The sequence below is a fragment of the Caretta caretta genome, chromosome 3 (genome assembly GCF_965140235.1).
Source record: "Caretta caretta isolate rCarCar2 chromosome 3, rCarCar1.hap1, whole genome shotgun sequence".
NCBI lineage: Eukaryota > Metazoa > Chordata > Testudines > Cheloniidae > Caretta > Caretta caretta.
The window spans coordinates 93,966,680-93,990,584 of NC_134208.1; positions in this window are offsets into that span (position 1 = coordinate 93,966,680).

The following is a 23,905-nucleotide window of genomic DNA, read 5'->3' on the forward strand; positions in this document are numbered from 1 at the left end:
AAGAAGACACCTGAATATTCTGTATGGATCACTCCTTTGAGAAGGTGGGGATGGCAAACTTTGTGGAAGAGACAGGAGACAAATGATAGAATCATAGAAATGTAAGGTTGGAGGTCACTTAGCCTATTCCACCACACTAAGGGAGGACCAAGTAAACCTAGACCAACCCTGACAGTTGTTTTTTCCAACCTGTTCATAAAAACCTCCAATGATGGGGATTCCACAATCTCCCTTGGAAGCCTATTCCAGTACTTAACTATCCTTATAGTTAGAGTTTTTTCTGATATCTAACACAGTACCCCAGCTAAGGCCTCACCAGTGTCGAGTAGAGCAGGACAGGCCTTTGTCTTATATATGACACTCTTGCTAATGCACCCTAAAATTATATTAGTCTTTTTCAAAACTGCATCACATTGTTGACTCATATTCAATCTGTGATCCACTAGAAGCCCAGATCCTTTTCAGCCTAGCCAGTTATTCCCCATTTTGTAGTTGTGCATTTGATTTTTATTTCCCAAGGGTCGTACTTTGCATTTGTTTTTATTGAATTTCATCCTGTTAATTTCAGACCTGGTACACCTGGATATATCAGGTTCTGCTGGAAACATTGTCCCAACAGTGAGGGTCAGACCCGAACTCAGTATCTCTCCCAGTCCCCATTCACTTGCCACGTCACTATAATTTCAAGCCCCTTTCTAGGGAGTTTTTCAGGAGTGCCAATAGCTTTATTTGCTATTTACATAGTTGTTTGATCTGTCTGTAGGCCTTTTTTATTTTTTAACATAGCATATGTCTATCAGCTACCTCACCCATCACCCCAATTTTCTATGGAGCCTTTTCTGGCCTTTCCACAGGCTCAGAGGGGGAGCATGTGGTATGCCTAGCTTGACCAAATTCTAGAGAGGTTTTTCCCATTTTTTGTGGGTTTTTTTTGCACTTTTTCTCCTCATTGTGCTGGGCAGAAGTTGGGAGCATCTGGCCTTAGTTTATATTTTCACTTTAAAATATTTTTTTCTGATTTTCCTGCCTACTGAGGGAAACAGGAAGCTATCCCTGCTGCTGAAATATGGATGGGGGCAGGCATTACCCAGAAAGTAGCCAGAGATTCCTTGAAGCTTAATTGACAAATGCTGCAGCCACTGAAAATTAACCTGTTTATGGTGTAATAGGGTTGCACTTCATATTTCTAAGCATCTCAGTATATATGTATCCAGAGTTCCCCCAAATCTGTGTTATTTCCAGTCTCTGGTTCAGGCCCAGCTCTTCTTTTATCCTTAACAATTATTCCACCACTCCCATTTTCAGTATTTGAAGTAAACAGTGTAGGGCAGACGAGGTGGGTGAGGTAATAGCTTTTATTGGACCAACTTCTGTAGTGTAAGGCAGAGCATTTACCTTCTTCCTATAGAGTTCTCTTCTCTAAATATGTCTGATGGGTCACTTTTATTCTTGGCTCAGAAACTGCCTCTGAAGAGCACTTTTTAAAATGCAATAGACTGCACCACATGATATATTTCCACAATGTTTTTCTGAGGGAAGATTGCCCCCAAACTTTCATAAAGGGTTTTATCCCACCCCTCTACTAGCTGCTCAGTTCAGACACTGGTAGCTTGATCCTCCAGCTGATTCTGACCATGTCGCTGATGTATCTGGCCCTGCAAGGATCATTCTGGCATGTGGAGAATCCTCTGGTGACACAGAGCTGGTACAGGGGGCTCTACACTGCCCTTCTCTCTGCTACTAACATAAAGGGTGTGTCCAGGAGAATGGGGTCATGGCTAGGAAACCACTACCCTGAGCCAGTCTCTGGCTGAGGTTTCTGCCCATTTGAGCTGTTCCAGGATCCTCCAGGGTATTGTAATTTATACTTGAAGATTAGCTCTGCCCCAGGATCAGGAGACTGAAAAGTAAGTTTTATATCACCACTGTAGCCTTTGACCTCCTCTGATTTGTACTGTGTGCTTCTTGGCCATAGCCAAGGATCGACCTTTTCCCAAACTCTATCTTTCTTGAAAACTTCTTAAAGTGCAAATTCCATGATGCTCGTGCATCGCTGGGTGAGAACAGCAATAGCATTCTGATCCTAGTAAAGAACTTTAAATGTACCCTTATTCTTTGGTAGAAGCTAAAGGAACATTGTATAAACATGTCTTGAATACTTATTATTAATAGCTAGTGTAAAGAGCTGTCAGAAGTGCACAGCTACAAGTTTTATTGGTCCTGTCAAACCTAGGAGCTATACTACATATTCTTGATCACCATTACTGGCACCCTATTTGTTAACTAACTAAATATATACAGCAATAGAGTACTCCTGTAACATTGACTGGTGCCAAAATGCTAATATCATTTCGTACCCATGATGATCCAAATGCAGCCGCCGATGCACCAGCATGTTGGGATTTAGGGCTGGAGATAATTTTGGTGGGAGGGGGTGGTTAGAGTACTGGCAGAGAAACACCCAGAGACAGCCATTCTTGGGATTATTATTAGGGGTTAGCAGTGTACAGCATATGGGATCATATTGCTGATTACTGCCAATGGAATCTGTGTGACTAAAACAATGAGGAGTCCGGTGGCACTACCAGTTTTTTTGGAGTCATGCATCTGAAGAAGTGGGTTTTTTACCCACGAAAGCTTATGCCCAAATAAATCTGTTAGTCTTTAAGGTGCCACCGGACTCCTAGTTGTTTTTGTAGATACCGACAAACATGGCTACTCCTCTAATACTGTGTGGCAAAAGACCCTCATGCCAAATGAACAGTGCAATCCCTACTGCATTACTGAGAAACAGAAGTGGCAGAAGTACCTGGATAATAAAAGAAGAATCAGGACTAGAGACCTATTTAAGGGGGCAAATGGGCAGACGTTTAAACTCTTCCTCAAGACAGATCTAGTCCAGAGTTGCATGTTTCCAACTGGTGGGATAGTGGATAAAAATATTCACACATTTTAATCAACATAAAAGCGCCTCTCAACTTCAATGGTCAGATGATCAGGCTCATGAGGAGATATGATGAAATCTGATGTTCACGAACTTAACCCCCCTCCAAGGAAAGGTTGTGCAGCTAAATTGTTTAGTCCTGCTTCAGTGAGTTGTGAACATACTCAGAGTCATACAGCTTCCTCATGACTTTTCACTGTAATTCAGTTAAGTGGCAAAACAATTTTTAAAAACATTAGCGGCTGCTTTGTGACAAAAAAACCCATAAATATAATAAATAGAGAACTTGGTGTCAAATCTAGGAAGAGCTAGATTGGGACAGTTAGCCATAGTCCTGCATTGAAGCAATTCCATGCTGTGCCAATCTGGGGAGTGCCATGTGGTGTTCTGACTCCTGTAGCTCCCTGGATCTCCCCCTTAACTTTAAGAGGTGCTGGGGCATAGTGTACTTCCCTAACCCTGCTGGCTTGTGTAGCATGGGGCCAGAGCTAGGGCTCTTCCTCCTTTCTGCCCCTCCCTGCCCTCTTTGTTTTTTGGAATGTTGCTTACAAAGGGCCTGATCAAATACTTGAGCAGCAGCCCCACACTCCTGAGTTCCAGCTCCTATGTATGCTCTGCAAGGGTGGGGAGCATCCTTTCCCCATCCTCCTTTCCCCATCCTCCTTTCCCCACAGCATAGCTATGTAAGGGGAATCCATAATCTGGCCCCAAATAAATAAGACATAGGGAACAATCACATTGGATGAAAAAGGCTCTAGCTGGTGTGATCATGAAACATGCAGATTGGAACTCATTAGTGACACTGGCCTCCCTTATAAGTTGTCAAGAACTAAATGGAGGAAAACAGCATGGAAAATACTTTAAGGGATTATAGAAACCTCTGGATACTTTAGGATCTTAATACAACTAGTCCCTGCTGAAACAAGCACTTTCAGTCTCAGCTTCCGCTGAGTCATGGAGTTTGCTGCCTCTGAAGACTCTAAAGTAGTTTGGCTCAAAGTTGAAGCTGTTCTGGAATCACACAAACTGACACTTTAAACACAAGAACAATATTTTCTATACCATTCACAAAGTCATTTACATCTCACCGGGGTACATTCTGCAACACATAAACACCACCAGCAGGACCTGTTCAAAATACAGCATCAGCCTTCACTTGGAATGTTCCTAGCTTTTGTCTGGGCGTCAATAATCCTAACATTGCTTCAATGTGTTTTGTTGCCAATAGTCTAAAAGATTTTCCAGCACTCGGCCTGTATTTATATGCCTTTGTGTTTTGGCATCTCATGGAAGTTATCTGAAAGCTAAATATAAAGCCAACAAACAGCCATCTATACTTTGGTGCAGATAAAAATACATCTCTTGGGTCAGAGCCTCAGCTGGTATAAATTGGCATAACTCTACTGAGGTCAATGAAATGAAACAGTTGGAGATGCAAGTCATGTCTATGTCTCTTTTATTCCCGCAACAACTTCTACTCAATACTCTGTCTTCCCTAAGGTTTTACACTAAGGTGGCTATATTACCATAACCTCCCCAGTGCAGATGCCCTGCCTTGGTGTAAATTGGTGCTTGTGCTGCTGTGACTTACCCCAGGGTAGCGTGTGTATGGTAGGGTATTGTACTGGTGTAAGCAGTTCAAATGTACCTCATCTATACACGCATGCTAACGTTTGAAATGCATTACACCCTATGGCCTGGATCCAGAAAATGTATCTGCTCCGATGGACCTGCATAGAGTTCTCTGAAGCTAATGAGGTTCTGTGTGGGTGCTGGGATATGCCTATTCAGACTAACTGGCAACATCAGGGCCTATTTTTCTTCTCTTACTTAGTAAATTATTTTACCTTACTGTCGAAAGGGGGTTTCATTCCTGGGGAATGAGAAGAGGATCAAGGTCATGAAACTTATGGATCTTCTGAGATTTGCTTGAGAGCCGGACTATTTCCCCAGCAACCCAGTACCTCCATGCTGCCTACAGCCCACCTTAGTCTACGTGGACTTTGTGCTTTCCCCTGTACTGGCTATGGCATTCAATCATCTAGTGAGTGAGTGGGGTGTTCAGAGTGCTGAGGAGAAAACTAGATAGATAATCCTGATGGGATTTGTATGCATCATCTGGTTTATTTCCTGTGGGGTTTGAAAGAGAGATATTGTGAAGATCAACCACTCAAATAGCACTGCTCTGCAGAGTTTGGTCTCCACAGAGAAGCTATGGAGGGGCTTCCATGGGCTTTAGGGGAAAGGTACAGAGCCCATACTCCTCCCTTCCATTCCATCAGAGTCATCTCCATTGCTGGGATCCAATGGGATAGCCAAGTTCTACCTATTTGTTCAATAAATGCTCCTACTCCTCTCCCCATTCATAAAGCCCTTCCCGTACCCTTACTTACCCACATAACCCTTTACCCTTATGCATTCTTTTCCATTTCCACACATAGGCATTCAATTTTTTTGTACTGTAGCAAATCTCCCCTTCCCACCTCTGCGCATCATACAGTAAGGGGGCATTCAAAAGCTTTAGAATAGGCTGTTCCTCTGAATATCTTTTAATAAACAAATTGGTATTGAAAGCATTTAAGAGCTGTCTGGGTTTGAATGCATCTTGCCAGTTTTAACCATTGTTGTGAGGGAGTTTGGGCTGGACAACTCAAAAAACCCATTTTACATCTCTCTTTTCAGCAGTCTACACTTGCCTAGATCTCTTTCTTTTCGGTTGCACTTTATAATTAAGGCAAACAGCAGAGGAACTGAAGGTGCTAGTTATCTCAATTTCCCAGCTGCACAGATGCAGTGAAAGTAGTGGGATATAGAATTTGTGCAAAGCCTTCTTTCACCTTCTTCCCAACTGCACTTAAAGCCAGGCTTCCACTGGTGACTATGCACACTATATAAGTAATAATAATACTTAGAGTACCACTTACACATCTTCAAAGTGCTTTTCAAACATTATGTCAAAAATGTGGTCTAGCGTCATCTCTTCTAATAATCTGGAAACTTCTCTCACATGTGTTGTGGGAGCAAGGAAGAGAGTCTGAACAGCTACAGAAAACTTCACGTATACCCACCATCACCACTATACTGAAATTAAATAGAAAAGGCTGACTAAGAGCATTTTAGTGATTAATGAATGTAGAGCTAGCTGGAAACCAAGCTCAACAAGTTAAGAAAATGGGTAGGTTTGCTGTGTTGGCAATCAGCTAATTGAGGTCTCCAAACACATTTCACCTTGACCTGTGTCTCAGTTAGACTGGTAGTAGATCACAAGTAGGTTAGCTCATTTACATGGAATCTTAATCCTTATCCATCTCTATGTGACTTAATATGTCCACCTTTCTTTTAATAAACAGGCCAAGGTGGTGCAGACAAGGTACTTCTGAACATGAGTAAGGCATCAGAAGCTGGACCGTGGTTAACATCCATCTTTAGATCATGATAGACTATTCAGAGAGTTTCTAGCGTGTGCATTACAGCTCCTTTTGCATCCCCAGTAGCTTACTGTTTTCAACCTAGTGAAGATTTGCCTAAGAAGATCACCCTGTCATTGGTTTGTAATTGGTTCCCACCCTCCTAAAGAGCGTTGACTCTTGTGGGGGACTAATTTTTAAAAAGTGCATTAAAAAATCTGGGTTATCTGAAAGTAAACATGGCACAGAGAGACAGACTATTTTGGATCAAGAGAACTCAGAATATCATTGGACTTTTATCCCCTTAGGCTCCTACTCTGCATACTTCACCAGCAGAAAGTTGCTTTTATCAAAGATCTTTTTTTCACATAGAATTAATAGGGCACATAAATCAGAATGCTGTAATTCTAGAGGAATATTTTGTAATGCTCTCTTAAATCATGAAGTGTGTTGAATGGACAGCTGAGGTATAATTTTAAACCTGGATGCTAAAAGGTGTGATTGTACGGAAGTAACTATGCTTCCCAGGCTGTTAATGAAAGCGTGCATCACATACCTTCATTTACACTCTATTTTAAAAGTCAGTGTTTTTTAAAAAGTTGTGTCCTTTCCTGTTCTTTTTTAAGTATCACACACAACCATAAACTCAACCATATGTCAGAGTGGGGCTCTGCTCTGATTGACGGTTTAGACTCTGCTTCCCTGCTTTTATTTTGACCACTGAGTTCCATTTATAGTTGGTAAAAATGTATTCTTTCTGTTTCTCATATTCAGCATGTTTGTAGCTGTTGTGGTTCTAAAGGAATATAACTGGAGGAAAAGTTAATGGATGATCTCAAGTGGCTCCGGCTTCAACTTTCTGTTCACTCTCTCTCTCGTCTCCTGGTGCATAAGGCCATGCTCACCAGTTGTGCCAACCACGACTAGGCCTAACAGGTGCCCTTGTGGAGAGGCAGAAAGGCCAGCACTGGGCAGTGGAGCAACAGCAGTGAGGTGAGCCAGGTGGGCTGGACCTGCATGAGCTTAGCAGCTGCTGCTGCGCCAGCTGCCTCCCAGGAGAAGCTGACCTTGAGCACTGTGGCATGTTGGCTGGCAGGAGGAAGGAAAGTGAGTGAAGAGACAGGCCTGAGGCACAGGAGAAGCAGGCTAGGGAACAGAGTTGACCACAGGGAGCTGGTTCTCTGAGAATAAAGGGTTGCAATAGAGTGAAAGTGCTGAGCTATCCTCAACAGGAGACTAAAGTGATGTGTTGGGATTTGGTACTAAAGTGTTAAAATATGGGAGGTGGGAGAGACTCAAGACTTTAGGGCTCACTGGGTTGGTCACGCCCTAATATAGCATCCTTCTGAAACACATGACATTCAACATCTAGGCTTGTAACAGCTATGATGGGGTCACTTTAGAACGATGCCAAACCTTGTACAGGATTATACAAGAGAACAGTGTAGCTAAAAATAAGAGGGATGTAATTAAGAAAATCAACCCCACTCCCCCTTCCACAAAGTTTAGATTTCTCATTTTCAAAACAGTCCATAAATCCATGTTTTCCTACATCTTACTTTTATCTCCTCCTATACCCCTATGTTCTTGTTACATTTCCTTCTTGATTGCATCCTCTGTCTCCTTCCATTTGTAAATACATACCTTCTTCCATGCTATACCTTGTGCTTGTTTTCCATTTACTTTCTCAAAACTGCAGTGTTCTCTGAGGCACTCCAGCTGTAAAGGTCACTAGAGACTCTGTTTGTTCTGTTTTCCATTGTTCTGTATTGTACTCATCCATTCCTTTTAGACTGTACTCAGGATAGGAATTCCATTCTTTGGCATGCTTTATCGAATGTAAATAGAGGTGCACATTTATAGCACTACATAAATTAAGAAAAAGGATATTTCTTCAACAGTGAGATCCATTAGACAGTACTGTATGGTCCAGTCTTTAGATATTTAGCACTAGACGAGTGGTTCTCAAGCTGTGGGTTGTGACCCCATTTCAATGGCATTGCCAGGACTGGCTTAGACTTGCTGGGGCCTGGGGTCAAAGCCTGAGCCCCACTGCCAAAGCCTGATGGCTTCAACCCTAGTGGGTGGGGCTCAGATTACAGCCCCCTCCTCCCCCTCTTGGAGCAGTGAGGCTCGGGCTTTGGCCCCCCCTTCTGGGATAGTGGGGCTTGGGCGGGCTCAGGCTTCAGTCCCCATTTGTGGGGTCATGTAGTAATTTTTGTTGTCAGAAAGGGCGTTGCAGTGCAGCGAAGTCTGAGAACCCCTGCACTAGACTATAAGGAAAACCACTTACAGCAAGTATACTAGGAAACCATCCTTCATCAGAGAAGGATGAACTGGATGACCTATGTAGTTGTTTTCTACAGCTATCAGTCTTGTTTAGTTAGACTGTAAGTCTTCCGGGGTAGAGACTGTCTCTTACTGTGTACAGTATGTAGCACAGTGTGGCCTCCATTTTGGTCGGGACACAGAGGTGTACAAAGAGTAATAATAAAAAGTCTGTGAAGTGTTGGTGGCTTAACTGGTAGGCAATGAACTGAAAGTAGATTTGGTCAGAAAATGTGCTGATCCCTCATCCCCAAGACAATATAAACTTTTTGGCAAAAAAATCAAAAGTCAGAATTTTTCAGCCAAACCCACAAAAATTTACCTGAAAGCTTCTGGTTTTAAAGGGAACATTCGGATTCAGAAATGGCACCGCAATGCCTCATGGGAGTTGTAAGTCAGGTGCCTCATGTCACCATTCTGCTCCCCGGGCAGACTCTAGCTCCCACAACACACCGTGGTCTGCCCTCGTGTTGAGCGACCATGGTGCATCATAGGACATAGGCTTTTTGAGTTTGGGGTGTTCCCTTTATAGGGAAATTCTCTGTAGAAAGCAGACATCCTTTATGGAAAAACCCTTTTAGTTGAAAACCCAGTTTTCCATCCAACCCAGTTTTGATGGAAACTTTTCAACCAGCCCCAACTGAGAGTGCTACTAGTTATGTTTAGGGCTATCATTTGGTCACGGAATCCATGACTTCCCTGACTTCAGCCCGTAGCGGCCAGGAGCTGCAGGGCTCCCCCACCTCCCGTGGTGGCCGGGTGCTGCGGGCTACTCCTGCCGCCCCCAGTGGCGGGGGTTCCCCGCAGCTCCCCAGCCTCCGTGGGCGGGGGGAATCCCCAGGAGCTCCCCAGTCCCCACGGATGCGGGGGACCCCGGCAGCTCCCTAGCCGCTGCAAGCGGCAGGGAAACCTCACAGCTCCCCCGCCCGTTGGGGGAATCCCCCAGAGCTCCCCAGTCCCAGGGCAGCCGGGGATCCCCCGCTGCTCCCCAGCCACCACAGGTGGGCGTCCCTCCCAGCTCCCAGCCACAGCCAGGCAGGGTGCTCGACCGTCCTCCCTCCCTGTTTTGTCACGGACATTTTTATTAAAAGTGAGGGACAGGTCACAGGCTGCTGTGAATTTTTGTTAATTGCCTGTGACCTGTCAGTGACATTTACTAAAAATATCCATGACAACAATCTTAGCCTTAGTTATGTTCACGTGCCACAATGGGCTGTAAAGCTAAATTGGTCCGGGCAGAGCCTGGTTTTCTGTTATTTGTGTCTACAGTGCCGAGCAGAATGGGGCACAGACCTTTGACTGAGGCCACTATGGACTAACCAAGTAGAAAGACATCACCATCATCATCCATAACAGGGTAATCTTCTAAAATGATACTCAATTCCAATAGGTTTCAGAGGAACAGCCGTGTTAGTCTGTATTCGCAAAAAGAAAAGGAGTACTTGTGGCACCTTAGAGACTAACCAATTTATTTGAGCATGAGCTTTCGTGAGCTACAGCTCACTTCATCAGATGTTTACCGTGGAAACTGCAGCAGACTTTATATACACACAGAGAATATGAAACAATACCTCCTCCCACCCCACTGTCCTGCTGGTAATAGCTTATCTAAAGTGATCAACAGGTGGGCCATTTCCAGCACAAATCCAGGTTTTCTCACCCTCCACCCCCCCACACAAATTCACTCTCCTGCTGGTGCTAGCCCATCCAAAGTGACAACTCTTTACATAATCAAGTCGGGCTATTTCCTGCATAGATCAAGGTTTTCTCACATCCCCCCCACCCCCATACACACACAAACTCACTCTCCTGCTGGTAATAGCTCATCTAAACTGACCACTCTCCAAGTTTAAATCCAAGTTAAACCAGAACATCTGGGGGGGGGGGGGTAGGAAAAAACAAGAGGAAACAGGCTACCTTGCATAATGACTTAGCCACTCCCAGTCTCTATTTAAGCCTAAATTAATAGTATCCAATTTGCAAATGAATTCCAATTCAGCAGTTTCTCGCTGGAGTCTGGATTTGAAGTTTTTTTGTTTTAAGATAGCGACCTTCATGTCTGTGATTGCGTGACCAGAGAGATTGAAGTGTTCTCCGACTGGTTTATGAATGTTATAATTCTTGACATCTGATTTGTGTCCATTTATTCTTTTACGTAGAGACTGTCCAGTTTCTACGTAAAAGAATAAATGGACACAAATCAGATGTCAAGAATTATAACATTCATAAACCAGTCGGAGAACACTTCAATCTCTCTGGTCACGCAATCACAGACATGAAGGTCGCTATCTTAAAACAAAAAAACTTCAAATCCAGACTCCAGCGAGAAACTGCTGAATTGGAATTCATTTGCAAATTGGATACTATTAATTTAGGCTTAAATAGAGACTGGGAGTGGCTAAGTCATTATGCAAGGTAGCCTGTTTCCTCTTGTTTTTTCCTACCCCCCCCCCCCCAGATGTTCTGGTTTAACTTGGATTTAAACTTGGAGAGTGGTCAGTTTAGATGAGCTATTACCAGCAGGAGAGTGAGTTTGTGTGTGTATGGGGGTGGGGGGGATGTGAGAAAACCTTGATCTATGCAGGAAATAGCCCGACTTGATTATGTAAAGAGTTGTCACTTTGGATGGGCTAGCACCAGCAGGAGAGTGAATTTGTGTGGGGGGGTGGAGGGTGAGAAAACCTGGATTTGTGCTGGAAATGGCCCACCTGTTGATCACTTTAGATAAGCTATTACCAGCAGGACAGTGGGGTGGGAGGAGGTATTGTTTCATATTCTCTGTGTGTATATAAAGTCTGCTGCAGTTTCCACGGTAAACATCTGATGAAGTGAGCTGTAGCTCACGAAAGCTCATGCTCAAATAAATTGGTTAGTCTCTAAGGTGCCACAAGTACTTCAATTCCAATAGCATTCCATTTTACACGGCTCTTTTCACCAGAGAAAAAAAGACAGGGGAATCAGAATTGTAATATTTGAGTTAAATACTGTGTGCCTGATTTTCTACACGTAGCACAGCAAGACTCTTTGTGTCCCACAGGGGAATTTGAATGTAAAATAGGCAGATGATTTAAATGGAAGGAAGTAGCTTCATCTGCTGCTCGGAGCTCTGGCTACAGCATGGTGCTGAATCAGCAGAGACTCTTGCTGCATGAGCCACACCCACCTTCCAGCCAGCATGGGTTAGTTTTAGGGTGGTGCTGGCCTCCGATCCATACCCCAGTATGAACTGCTTTCTACTTCTGCAGCCTTCTCTCTTGGGGGAACTGTCCACTGCTGGATCCCAATGCCAGGATCTCTCTAGACCCCTGGAGGAATTCAGTCCTAGTTCTATTTTTAAGTTGCATTCAAATGATTGGACTTGAATGCTACTTATGTATTTAAATAAAACAAAACATAAAATTAATTCTACACAATCTGAGCATTCCAGCAGGTGACACGATTGGGCACACAGAGAATTCTAAATCTAATTTAAATTACATTCCTCGAATGGCAGAAAAAGTCTGGGTCATGTGTCGAAGCTTGGTACAGAATAACAGAGTTATTCTTTTGTAAACTGCAAGAACTTTATTAAGAAAAGATAAACAGCTTTGTCAGGGGTCTCTAACCGATTTTCTAGTTTACACACAGCATTTCCTCTTTGCTTTTTTTCACCCTAGGTACAGGTGTAATACTTATCTTCACATAGTCTTTGATTGAGATTCCCGGCCCTCCATGTATGACATTCATGGGAGAGAAAGGCTTGCATAATTAGGCCCTAAATCTACTATTTCCCTGGAGGTATCTACAATATCTAGATAGTGCTTACATCTCCTTCTTCCCTGCAGAGATAGCTATGCCTGGTAAGAAGAATATGCATCTTTCAATAGCAGGATTCTATAAATAAAGAGTACATCTAACCAAATTGGTGACATCACACTTTCCAGTGGTGGGAGGTGAGGTAATGGGGTGGGGAGAATGAGAGTACTATTGGCAGATAAATAAATTGTATGGGTTAAAATTAGCACTGGGCAAACTGTTTCAGTTAAAATAAGAACTGGTCTGGATTATTGCCCATCCCTCAAACTAAACTCAAGCCAATTTTATTTTTAAGTTTGAAAAGTAGTATGTATGTTATGTGTGTATAACATATATGTATGCGTGTGTATGTATGTGTGTGTTTATCTATGTGTGTGTGTGTGTGTAGATAAAACAATGAGGAGTTCTTGTGGCACCTTAGAGACTAACAAATTTATCTGAGCATAAGTTTTCATGGGCTAGAACCCACTTCATTGGGTGCATGGAGTGAAAATACAGGAGCAGGTATAAAGAAATGAAAGGATGGGGGGTTGCTTTACCAAGTGTGAGGTCAGTCTAATGAGATAAATCAATTAACAGCAGGATACCAAGGCAGGAAAAATAACCACTTTTGAAGTGGTAAGAGAGTGGCCCATTACAGACAGTTAACAAGAAGGTGTGAGTAATAGTAGGGGGAAATTAGTATTGGGGAAGTTAAATTTAGGTTTTGTAATGACCCAACCACTCCCAGTCTCCATTCAGGCCTAATCTGATGGTATCCAGTTTGCAAATTAATTCCAGTTCTGCAGCTTCACGTTGGAGTCTATTTTTGAAGTTTTTTTTGTTGAAGAATTGCCACTTTTAGGTCTGTTATTGAGTGACCAGAGAGACTGAAGTGTTTTCCTGCTGGTTTTTGAATGTTATGATTCCTGATGTCAGATTTGTGTCCATTTATTCTTTTGCGTAGAGACTGTCCGGTTTGGCCAATGTACGTGGCAGAGGGGCATTGCTGGCACATGATGGCATATATCACATTGGTAGATGTGCAGGTGAACGAGCCCCTGATGGCATGGCTGATGTGGTTAGGTCCTACGATGGTGTTTCTTGAATAGATATGTGGACAGAGTTGGCACTGGGGTTTGTAGCAGGGTTTGGTTCCTGGGTTAATGTTTTTGTTGTGTGTTGTGTAGATGCTGGTGAGTAGTTGCTTCAGGTTGGGGGGCTGTCTGTAAGCGAGGACTGGCTTGTCTCCCAAGGTCTGTGAGAGAGAGGGATCGTCCTTCAGGATAGGTTGTAGATCCTTGATGATGCGCTGGAGAGGTTTTAGTTGAGGGCTGTAGGTGACAGCTAGTGGCGTTCTGTTACTTCCTTTGTTGGGCCTGTCTTGTAGTAGGTGACGTTTCGGTATCCTTCTGGCTCTGTCAGTCTGTTTCTTCACTTCAGCAAGTGGGTATTGTAGTTGTAAGAACACTTGATAGAGATTCTGTAGGTGGTTGTCTCTGTCTGCAGGATCAGAGTAAATGCAGTTCTATCTTAGAGCTTGGCTGTAGACAATGGATCATGTGATGTGGTCTAGATAACAGCTGGAGGCATGTAGGTAAGTATAGTGGTCAATAGGTTTCCGGTATAGAGTGGTGTTTATGTGACCATCACTTATTAGCACTGTAGTGTCTAGGAAGTGGACCTCTTGTGTGGACTGGTCCAGGCTTAGGTTGATGGTAGGGTGGAAACTATTAAAATCTTGGTGGAATTCCTTGAAGGCCTCCTTCCCATGGGTCCAGATGATAAAGATGTCATCAATATAGCGCAAGTAGAGTAGAGGTATAAGGGGACGAGAGCTAAGGAAACGTTGTTCTAAGTCAGCCATAAAAATGTTGGCATACTGAGGGGCCATGCAGGTACCCATAGCAGTCCCGTTGACTTGAAGGTACAAATTGTCCCCAAAACTGAAATAGTTGTGGGTGAGGACAAAGACACAAAGTTCAGTAGACATATACACACACACACACACACACACACACACACAGGATAGCTCAGAATTGGAATAAGATGTATTTTGCATCTAGGGCTCTAACCTTGTAAATATATATGCATGTGAATAATCCCACAGGAGTCATGACCAAGTATAAACATGTACTATTGCCCCTCTAATCAGGCAAAATGTATGTATTCAGAGAGCACTAATGCATGTTGGAAGGCCAATATACCAAGCACATCATGGTTTACACCTTATCTCCCAAAAGAAGAAAGCTGACACTGTCAGCAGGAGAAAGCTGTCACCAATTAAAACACCTCTAGCATGTTAGCTTCATCTGCTGGGAGTAGAGTTATCCCTGTTCTAAGGAGTGGAGCTAGACCTGCCTACAGCAGGACACAGTTTCCAAATGTCATATGCTACATTTAATTGGTTTCATAAACTGAGGTGTGGGGCAGGGGGGTTGGAATCAGCGGTTGGAATCATTTACATTTTTTTGCATGTCATAAACTTCATCTTGCAAGAATTTTATTTTAGCAGCCCAGAAAACAGACTATTCCCACCTGAAGTTTCACAGCACCAAACCATGAGCAAAAGTGGTGTTTTCCATTTTCAGATGCTTCAGCATGGGAAGTGGGGAGGGAATTACCAAAATGTCACTGAAAACCAAAGTTTTGCAGTGTGAAAAAGCCTAAAATGAAAAGGAAAAGTGTGTACACAAATTTTCACAAAAAGATTTTTACTGCTTACCCATAGCCCTAACCTGGCTTCTGGTAGGACCACCCACAGTATCACTCAACAGCACTAGACCTCCTCTGGCTCCTTCATGGTTTCTACACAGCTTCTCTTTCTTGTTAGAGCTAGACAAGCCAACACAGCTCAGATGGACTGCCCTCATGTCTCATGAAAACTTAGCAATGGCTGGGCAGTCAAGAACTCTCTCTCCTTCTCTGCGGACCTGGATCCCTTCCCCACTTCTCACAGGAATCCTTCTCCCTTCTTCAGAACAGGCTTCCCGTAGCCCTTAACTAAAAATATCTCGTGGAGAGGAAATCTGGTGGCTTTCTAACCACTCTTCTTCAAGCTCATAAGGGGCAGAAGGTGGCCCTTTTCCACTTCCTAGATCTTCGGGGCTGGTCATATAACATATGTGGATGGATAATTTATGCTTACTCTCCAGATACGGGCCCACAAGAGGTACAAGTGTCTGCTACTGCTAGCAGCTTTAACAGTTTTCCTTTAGTTTGAACGGTAGATGCTGTTTGGGGAACTGAAGAGCTAGAGTTGTAGTCCTGGTTTGCCAGGTGTATGTGTGTGATTTACATAATAATTGTCTGCAGCACATAAATGAATCTCAGCTGGATGAGCTACTCCCAGCCTGTGGGAACTTCAGCCTTGCCTAGTCCCAGAACAGGAACCACTACTCCTACTCCATTTGTGACTAAGGCTTTCACATCCTGGGGTTTTGAAATTCCAGAGTGCTCTGGGGCATTTTACTAATATGACCCCTAAATACAGATATAATCTGACCCTGTTCACCCATCACTGCTAATCAGTTAATATCCATTTCTGAAGCAACTGCTCTCTGAACAGCTCTCACCTTGCTGCATACAATGAGTGCACAACAGAAGATTTTCATCTTGAAAGTAATGAAAAGCAGCAAAACTACAAGAGACCTATAAAATGTAATTAAAATGCTGCCTGAGGACCTACCTGTAACTAGCTGAGTTGAAGACACTTTAGAATGCATATTAATTGGGCCATATAGTACAGTATTTAAACAAAACAAGGATTCTGATTATCTGAAACTTGCAGCAGAGATTTTAGAAGGAAGCTGCCTTGGCCTTGGCTACATTTGTGATCAGCCAGTGGAAATATTTACATTGCAATAAACATTAAAGACTAAATCCTGCCCTGTGATGACACATGGATGAGCACAGCTGGGTAGCTTGTAGAATCAGCTGCAGTTCTTGTGCATTCATGTGCATTGCCCCAGCTTGCTTGCAAAGGGCTTAACTGGGTCTGCTAGGAGTAGCCCAGAGGAAAGGGTAATACAGAGTTACACTGCCTCAGTGGATGCGTTTTTCCTTATGGAGGAAGAATGCCTCTTGCACAGGGTATTGGGGTGTCTGCTACTACATCCCTGTAGTGGTATGGCATATGTCCCACTGCATGCCAAGGTCACTGCAGGGCCATGACTTCACCTCCTCTCCTTCTTTGCAGTGCTGTGTGACCCTGAGGAAGTAGAAATGGAACGATACATGTGCTTCCAAGAGCCCAGAACTGTAATTCTCCCTGGTCCTTGAGCAGGGGTTGAGCACCCTTCCCACCCTGCATGCTTGCAGTACAGGTCAGGCATAATCTGGCCCAAATATAGAGATGGAGCACGTAGACCCCAATTCTGCAATAAGCTCCATACGGATGCAGGGATTTGCCTGCACAGAACTCACTGCAGGACTGAAGCCTAAGACTATATGTTTCCTTGGGCTGAGCACACTGTTGGCACTGAGCACACTACCATTAGCAATATTGTGAGCCATATATAAGAGGGAATGATGAAGCCTTTACAGTAAGACATGATGTAAGAAGAGTGCATGCATCTTTCCTCTTGTACTTGATGTCTTTTATACACTTGGAGATGGTTGTTCAACAATGTTATAAGAACAAATGAATCAGAAGTTAAGGCTGGCAGGATGCTTTTTGTTATATTTATCGGAAAGCAGGGAATTATTTTTGTTTAACTTTGGATGGTTCATGAGAATTACCTCAGTGCATTACACCATTAACAAATATTTATACTCTAATACATATTTAATATATTTCACATTAGGGAAATGTTAGAATTTTGTTTTTGTTAACTAGTGATTCAGGATAACCTTTTTTTTTTTATAAAATGTGAAAGGCAAATAGTGAGCCATCTCTTACTTCCTAATCCTCTTTGGCAAGTTTTGTCAACTTTAAATCCACTCATATTATTAAAAGAAATCAACATAAATAGCCTTGAATAAATATTACTTTATTAATCAAGGGCTGGCAACCCTACCAATGAAATATTTACACAGTCAACAGTCTTCAGCTGGTCATATATTTTCACACTACTAAGTAATTTAAAACATGTCAACCATTTCCAGATTGTAGAAAAGATCCAAACACGGTACTGATGCTGGCTTATGAAGGCTGCCTTTTTTTAAAGCCTAGAGGCAATTATTCCTGCAAATTATCACCATATATCTCTCACAGATCTCCTTAGCAGCAGAGCCCCTGAAAATTAACAGTAAATAGCAAGTAAAAGAGCTAGCGGAAAGGGCAGACATAGTAGCAGCATATACCCTTTAAAGGATTCTGCAGAAAACTGTTTCGCAAACATATTATTTACATGCTGGTGATACATAATGAATATTATATTTGAAAATAGTTTTTCCCCCCTATTTGACCACCTCTGCTGTTCATCCTCCCACTCCTAGGAGGAGCTGATGAGGGAAAAGGAGAGAAGTTAATCCATGTCTTTCAATGATCTGGAGTGCAATAAGAAATACCATCTCATTGGCAGACACCCAGGAAAATCTTTAATTTAGTTTCCCGAGCCAGAAGGGAGAAGGAGCTACACTCTGGTTCCCAGGGCAAAATGAACAGGTGTATGCCAGGGCTGATTAGCAGAGCAGACATGTTTAATGTATTTATTCATACCATTTTTTTAAGACCCCCACCTCTTGTGCAATAGCATAGTATGCTGGACACCACATCACACAAGCAATGACCTCGTATTTGGCAAAAGGAGGTGTCAGAATGCTCAGCCAAGTGAGAGGTCTAATTAGCTGAAGGTGCTTTATTTTTTAAAAAAAGGCACAAATATCCCAGTAATTCTCAGCCAGGTCTAAGAAAGTGTAACTCAGAAATCTGCCATGGAAAGCACTACTTTAAAAACACTGTTCCCAATGAATGTCACTACAGCAAAGAAACAATTAAACCTCTGTCCTAGAACTGGACAATAAACCTGATAGCAGCATAGTCCTCTTGGGACAGATATGTTTGGAGAGGTTTTGTGGCAGTCATGATGTTACTGATTAGTGATTGTGCTGCACTTGAGTGTGGTGAAAAGAAAGTATTTCAGAATAAGCACATTTTCTTACTCACACTTTATCTATGTATTTTGGCCAAGTTGTTGTTGGAAAATAATTTTGCCCAACAAAGTCTAAAGTCCCAAAGAGTTATGGGATATAGTTGTGATAGTCGGTATCCCTATGTCCACCCTTTTTCAAAACTATGATAAATTTTGTACAAAGTATGCCTTGTGAGGTATCATTAGAAAATGTATAATTTGCTGATTATTATTGTTGTTAATGTCCTGGTAAAATATGTGTGGCAACATTGTATATAAAGTTATAAGATTCTACTGGGTGATGTTACTGGGACATGGGGAAGCAGCCACAAACCAGTTCCTCAGACACAAAATACAAACTAATGCCTCAGCCAAGTGTCAACAAAATCCAATGAAAAAAAGAAAGGGAGTACTTGTGGCACCTTAGAGACTAACCAATTTATTTGAGCATGAGCTTTCGTGAGCTACAGCTCACTTCATCGGATGCATACCATGGAAACTGCGGTATGCATCCGATGAAGTGAGCTGTAGCTCATGAAAGCTCATGCTCAAATAAATTAGCTAGTCTCTAAGGTGCCGCAAGTACTCCTTTTCTTTTTGCGAATACAGACTAACACGGCTGTTACTCTGAAACCAAAATCCAATGGACTCTCATCTGGCTAAGTGGCCATTCTTTGACAGGAAAAATGGTGTGAGCGAGAAATTCACATCTCGGCAAAGAAACAGCTGGAGATTACCCACAGACTTTCTGGTCTCCTGAACCCCAGCTGGAGATGATTCTCAAAGAGAGGAAAAGGTATAAGAATGGGGCACAGATAGCCCAAAATATCTCTTTCTTCATCTCTACTCATGGCATCGACAACACTTGAAGGACAAAGGAAGCATCATTGGACTGTGGAGGGATCCTGGCTGAAAGGAATTCAGCCAGTAAGACTGCTAAAACGTGTGGTGAGACAGACCTTTTGCTTTGAATTCACTCTAGCTTGTTAAATTAGATTTTAGTTGCGATTTACTTTATTTTCTTGTAACCAGTTCTTACTTTTATGCCTCACAACTTGTAGTCACTTCAAATCTACCTTTCTATAGTTAATAAAATTGTTTTATTGTTTTATCTAAACCAGTGTGCTTGGATTGCAGTGTTTGGAAAACTCCATTTGGCTTAACAGAATTTGTGCATATCATTTTCTATTCATAACATGATGGACTTTATATGAGCTTGTATTGTCCAGCAGAGAGCTGGGCAGTACAAGGCATATATTTTTGGGGGAAAGTCTGTGAGTAAGAATTTGCTGGTGTTGCTCCGTAATGTAATTCAAGGGTGGCTGGGCATAGCACTCTTGCAGTATAGCTGGGGCTAATTTACATGCTGGAGGCTCTCCTGAGCAGACCAAGAGTGGTAACTCCCACAGCAAAGCAGTGTAAAAAGCACCCCAAGTTGGAGAACTGAGGAGACACAGCTGTTCATTGGTCCAACTTGTACCCTGGGTAATGTCACAGTGCTAAAGGACATGCAATATCCTAGCAAAAGGATGCTGATCTGAAATTCTGATAAGAGCCTTAAACAGATTCTGCTTGATTTTTGAAATTTAATTAGTAAATCCCACTGCTCTGAAAGTGGGATTCACCAGTTAGCCTAATAGCTCTTTTCCGTATATAGCAGTGATAACTCTGTGTCAGTACAGGCAAATGGATCAAATTCACAGTAAATTGGCATACGTGACAGTTAACTTTTCCTTGCTACAATATATGCTCTGACTTTAGACCCCAATTTGGTCAATGAGACAAATGACGTGTTTAAAGTTAAGCAAAGTAACTAACTCAGGGCCCCACCTTTTCTCTTCTAGGCAAATAGAATCAATTTCCACTTTCATTTGTGATCTGGAAAAATCTCAGATTGAAATAAAATATTTAAAGGAGAACGGGTTGATAGACATTGATAGTCAGCAGAAATAGCAGCTAGACAACAGTGAATTAAGCTATTTCAGAAGCAGGCTGGTGCAGGTTGAAAGGGGAGTGCAGGAGCCAAGTGATGAAGAAACTTCAGATTTTTAATGACATGCATTTTTTTTTAAAAGGTCAGCAAACATTTTCCAACGGTCTGCTGGTTGATGCGTCAGTGCTCTCTCAGGTTTTGGCAAGGGCATCGGCCCATATGAAAGAATGATTGCACATAACATTTCAATTTTTAAAAAACAAAAGACAGTTTCCAGCCAGTGTTTAGCAAAACAACCAAAACTGTTATGAAGTTGCTTTAAATATACTTTTCCCCCTCCACTCTGGACGCATCTTATCTTACTTCTTTTATATCTTTGGATTTGCAAACTATATGCTATATTTTAACCTGATCTAATTGCAATTGAAATAATATTGTATAGCTGGTATAATATTTTACTGAAATATTTGCATGCCACACAGCAAGCTTCACACACAGAGGGGTTGTATCGAATCTATTCAGTTCCAAGTATAATGTACATCACAGATTACTAAGGCTAGAAAATGAATTTTACAAGTTTTAAAGAGAGGCTTTGGTGCATCATTGGAACTGTCTCAGTTTCTCAAACATAAATGCATAGGAGCAGATCCTCAGCTGGTGTAAACTGCCATAGCTCCATTGACTACATCTACCATATATTAGCTAACATGTGGAAACTTCCACCTGATAAATCCTAGAGAAGACAAGGCAGTTTGTAGTTTTCACACATATTAGCATGGTGGGATAGACTACTTGTCTTCACAAGGGTTTTACCTCGTGTTAGTTACTGCATGTTAGCTACCAGATAGTATTTAAATTTGAATAATAACTGAAAAGATGCCTATTCAGGGCTCTAGGAACTGTAACATATCACTAGCACTGCAATCAGATCTCAGCAGCATTATAAGAATCAATTCTGCAGTAACTCAGCCAGACAGCCATATACAAAACTCTTTTTCTGATCCTTCATCATCTAGGAAGTGTACCCTCAGCTCTCTCCAAAAACTGTCCAACAGGTATCTTTAGCAGCATGCCCAGAAAGTCACTACATTTGGGCTTTTTCAGACCAAGGGAGGAGCAAGTTCCAGAGTCCTGGAGCCCAAACAGAGAACAACCCACCAACCACTCCCTCTCTTGTATGATCGAGGGAGCTAGCTCGAGCACCTATGCTGACTACAGTTGGGGCAGTAAGACATGGGGAGAGAGGACATCCCTCAGGTAGGCTGATCCCAGGCCATTTAGGGCTTTATAGATCATGACCAACACCTTAAATTCCACATGAAGACGATGGGTATGGGCAGCCAGTGCAGATGCCTAAGCACTGGTGCACATGATCACTGGAAGAAGCCCTGCTCAATAAGAGAACTACTATGTTCTGTACCAGCTTGAGTCTTTGAATGGTTTGGTTTTAAGATGTAGCCCCATGGAGAATGCACTACAAGTATCTAATCCAGAAGGAACACACCTTTATTTCCTAGAGATGACTAGGCCGAAGGGTTCTTCTGATTTAGTTATTTCAGTAACAAATCACACCCTGGACTGAAATAGTAAAACTGGTATAAAACCTGTGTTTACTGTGCAGACTTGGGTAACATTTTCAAAAGCACCATCTATATGGCAAGTGGCAGCCCACGGTAGCAAGTCTCAGAGCCCAGGCTGAAAGACTTGGGCTTGCGCTACCGTGCTAAGGATAGCTGTGTAGATGTTTGGGCTCAAACTAGGACCCTAAAGCCTAGGGAGAAGGTGGGCTTCAGAGCCCACATTTCAGCCCGAGCCCATCACAGCTGTTTTTAGCATTATAGTGGTAGCCTGTGAGCCCAAGTCCATCAACCCAGCATCTGACACTTCCTAGTGTGGGTTGTATAGACTTACCCTAAATGATTTAGGACCCCAAGTCCCACTGACTTTCATTTATTTAACACTGTGTTGTATACAGCTGTGTTGGTTTGTGGTGCCAGTTAGGAAAAGTTTTTGAAATTGTTCTGCTTGACTTTCCAAGGTATGACTTGAGCTGGAGCAAATCACAGAAACTGTTGATCTTGGTTTTTTCATTAAAATAAATTGATTGTTAGTAGAACACTGGGGCAGCTTGTTTCCCAGACCCTGCTGATTTAGTATTTATTATAAATATTTATTGAAAGTAAAGTGACTCACACTGAGCACTGGTCAGATTTACTTGGACAGTTTGTGAAAATATCCATAGCTGTTATGTGATAAGCCCTAGTTTATTCTGGTCTCTTCAGCTCATCTCCCTATTGTGGATCTACATCTGTCATAATAAAGATAAATAGGCATTTTTTGTTAATACCAGTGGTGGGTGATCCTTGAAAGTTTCTGAGTTTGGTTTCAGTTCAGCCAAGTGTGCAAACTTTTGGATGGTTATCTGAAGCTTATCTGAACTATATAGATTCCTGCTTTCTGCAAAGTTATGCTAGACACCTGGCAACATATACTGTCTCATCAGATTTATCTGACTTCTACTTTCAATCTTCACCATCAAGTACATGAGAACAATACTCTGTCTCAATATTTTAGTGCTTCCATTTCTGGTTTTGGCTTTAATCAGGAAGTGGGAGGAAAAATCTTTAGTCAACTGTTTAAAAAACTTTAGTAAAGGTCCAGTTTGGCTTTAGGAGACTATACACGGGTCCTGAGAACGAGAACACAGCCTAAAATATATGACTTGGAAACAGGAGACCTGGGACCTTTCCCTGATCTGACAGCAATTGGTACAACCTTGGATGAGTCACCTAACCTTTCTGTGCCTCAGTTTCACCATATATAAAATGGAGATAATACTAACCAATACACAGGGAGAGCTTCAAAGGCACAAATTGCTACCATAGCCATTCAGTGAAAGGAGCTGATTCACAAATATGTTGTGAATAAAAGCACTGAGTTCAGTTCACTGTGATTTTCAGGTCAAATTATTCACTATTTGTAAATATTTAGGTGATTCCCAGCTATTCATGAAGACGTATGTGTAGATCCCAACAGCCATGCACAAAAATGGCTTGACATCAGAAAATTCATACCAGACACTTGTTGTTCACTACTGGTCAGTGCCCTGTTTAAAAAGCTCCAGCCAGCCAGTAAAAACTACACTAATGGTTTAGATGACCATTCAGTCACACAATAGGAACGAAGATGGACTGATATAAACAATTCCTGAACAGCTCAAAGGTTAAAAATTATTCATCAAAATTGTTCACAAATAACAAACCTGTTAGTAGGAATTAGGAATTTTTCACAAATGATTTCTGTACAGAGACCAGGGCAAGATTAGCAAAAACAACGAGGAGTCCTTGTGGCACCTTAGAGACTAACAAATGTATTTGGGCATAAGTTTTCATGGGCTACAAAAGCTTATGCCCAGATAAATTTGTTAGTCTCTAAGGTGCCACAA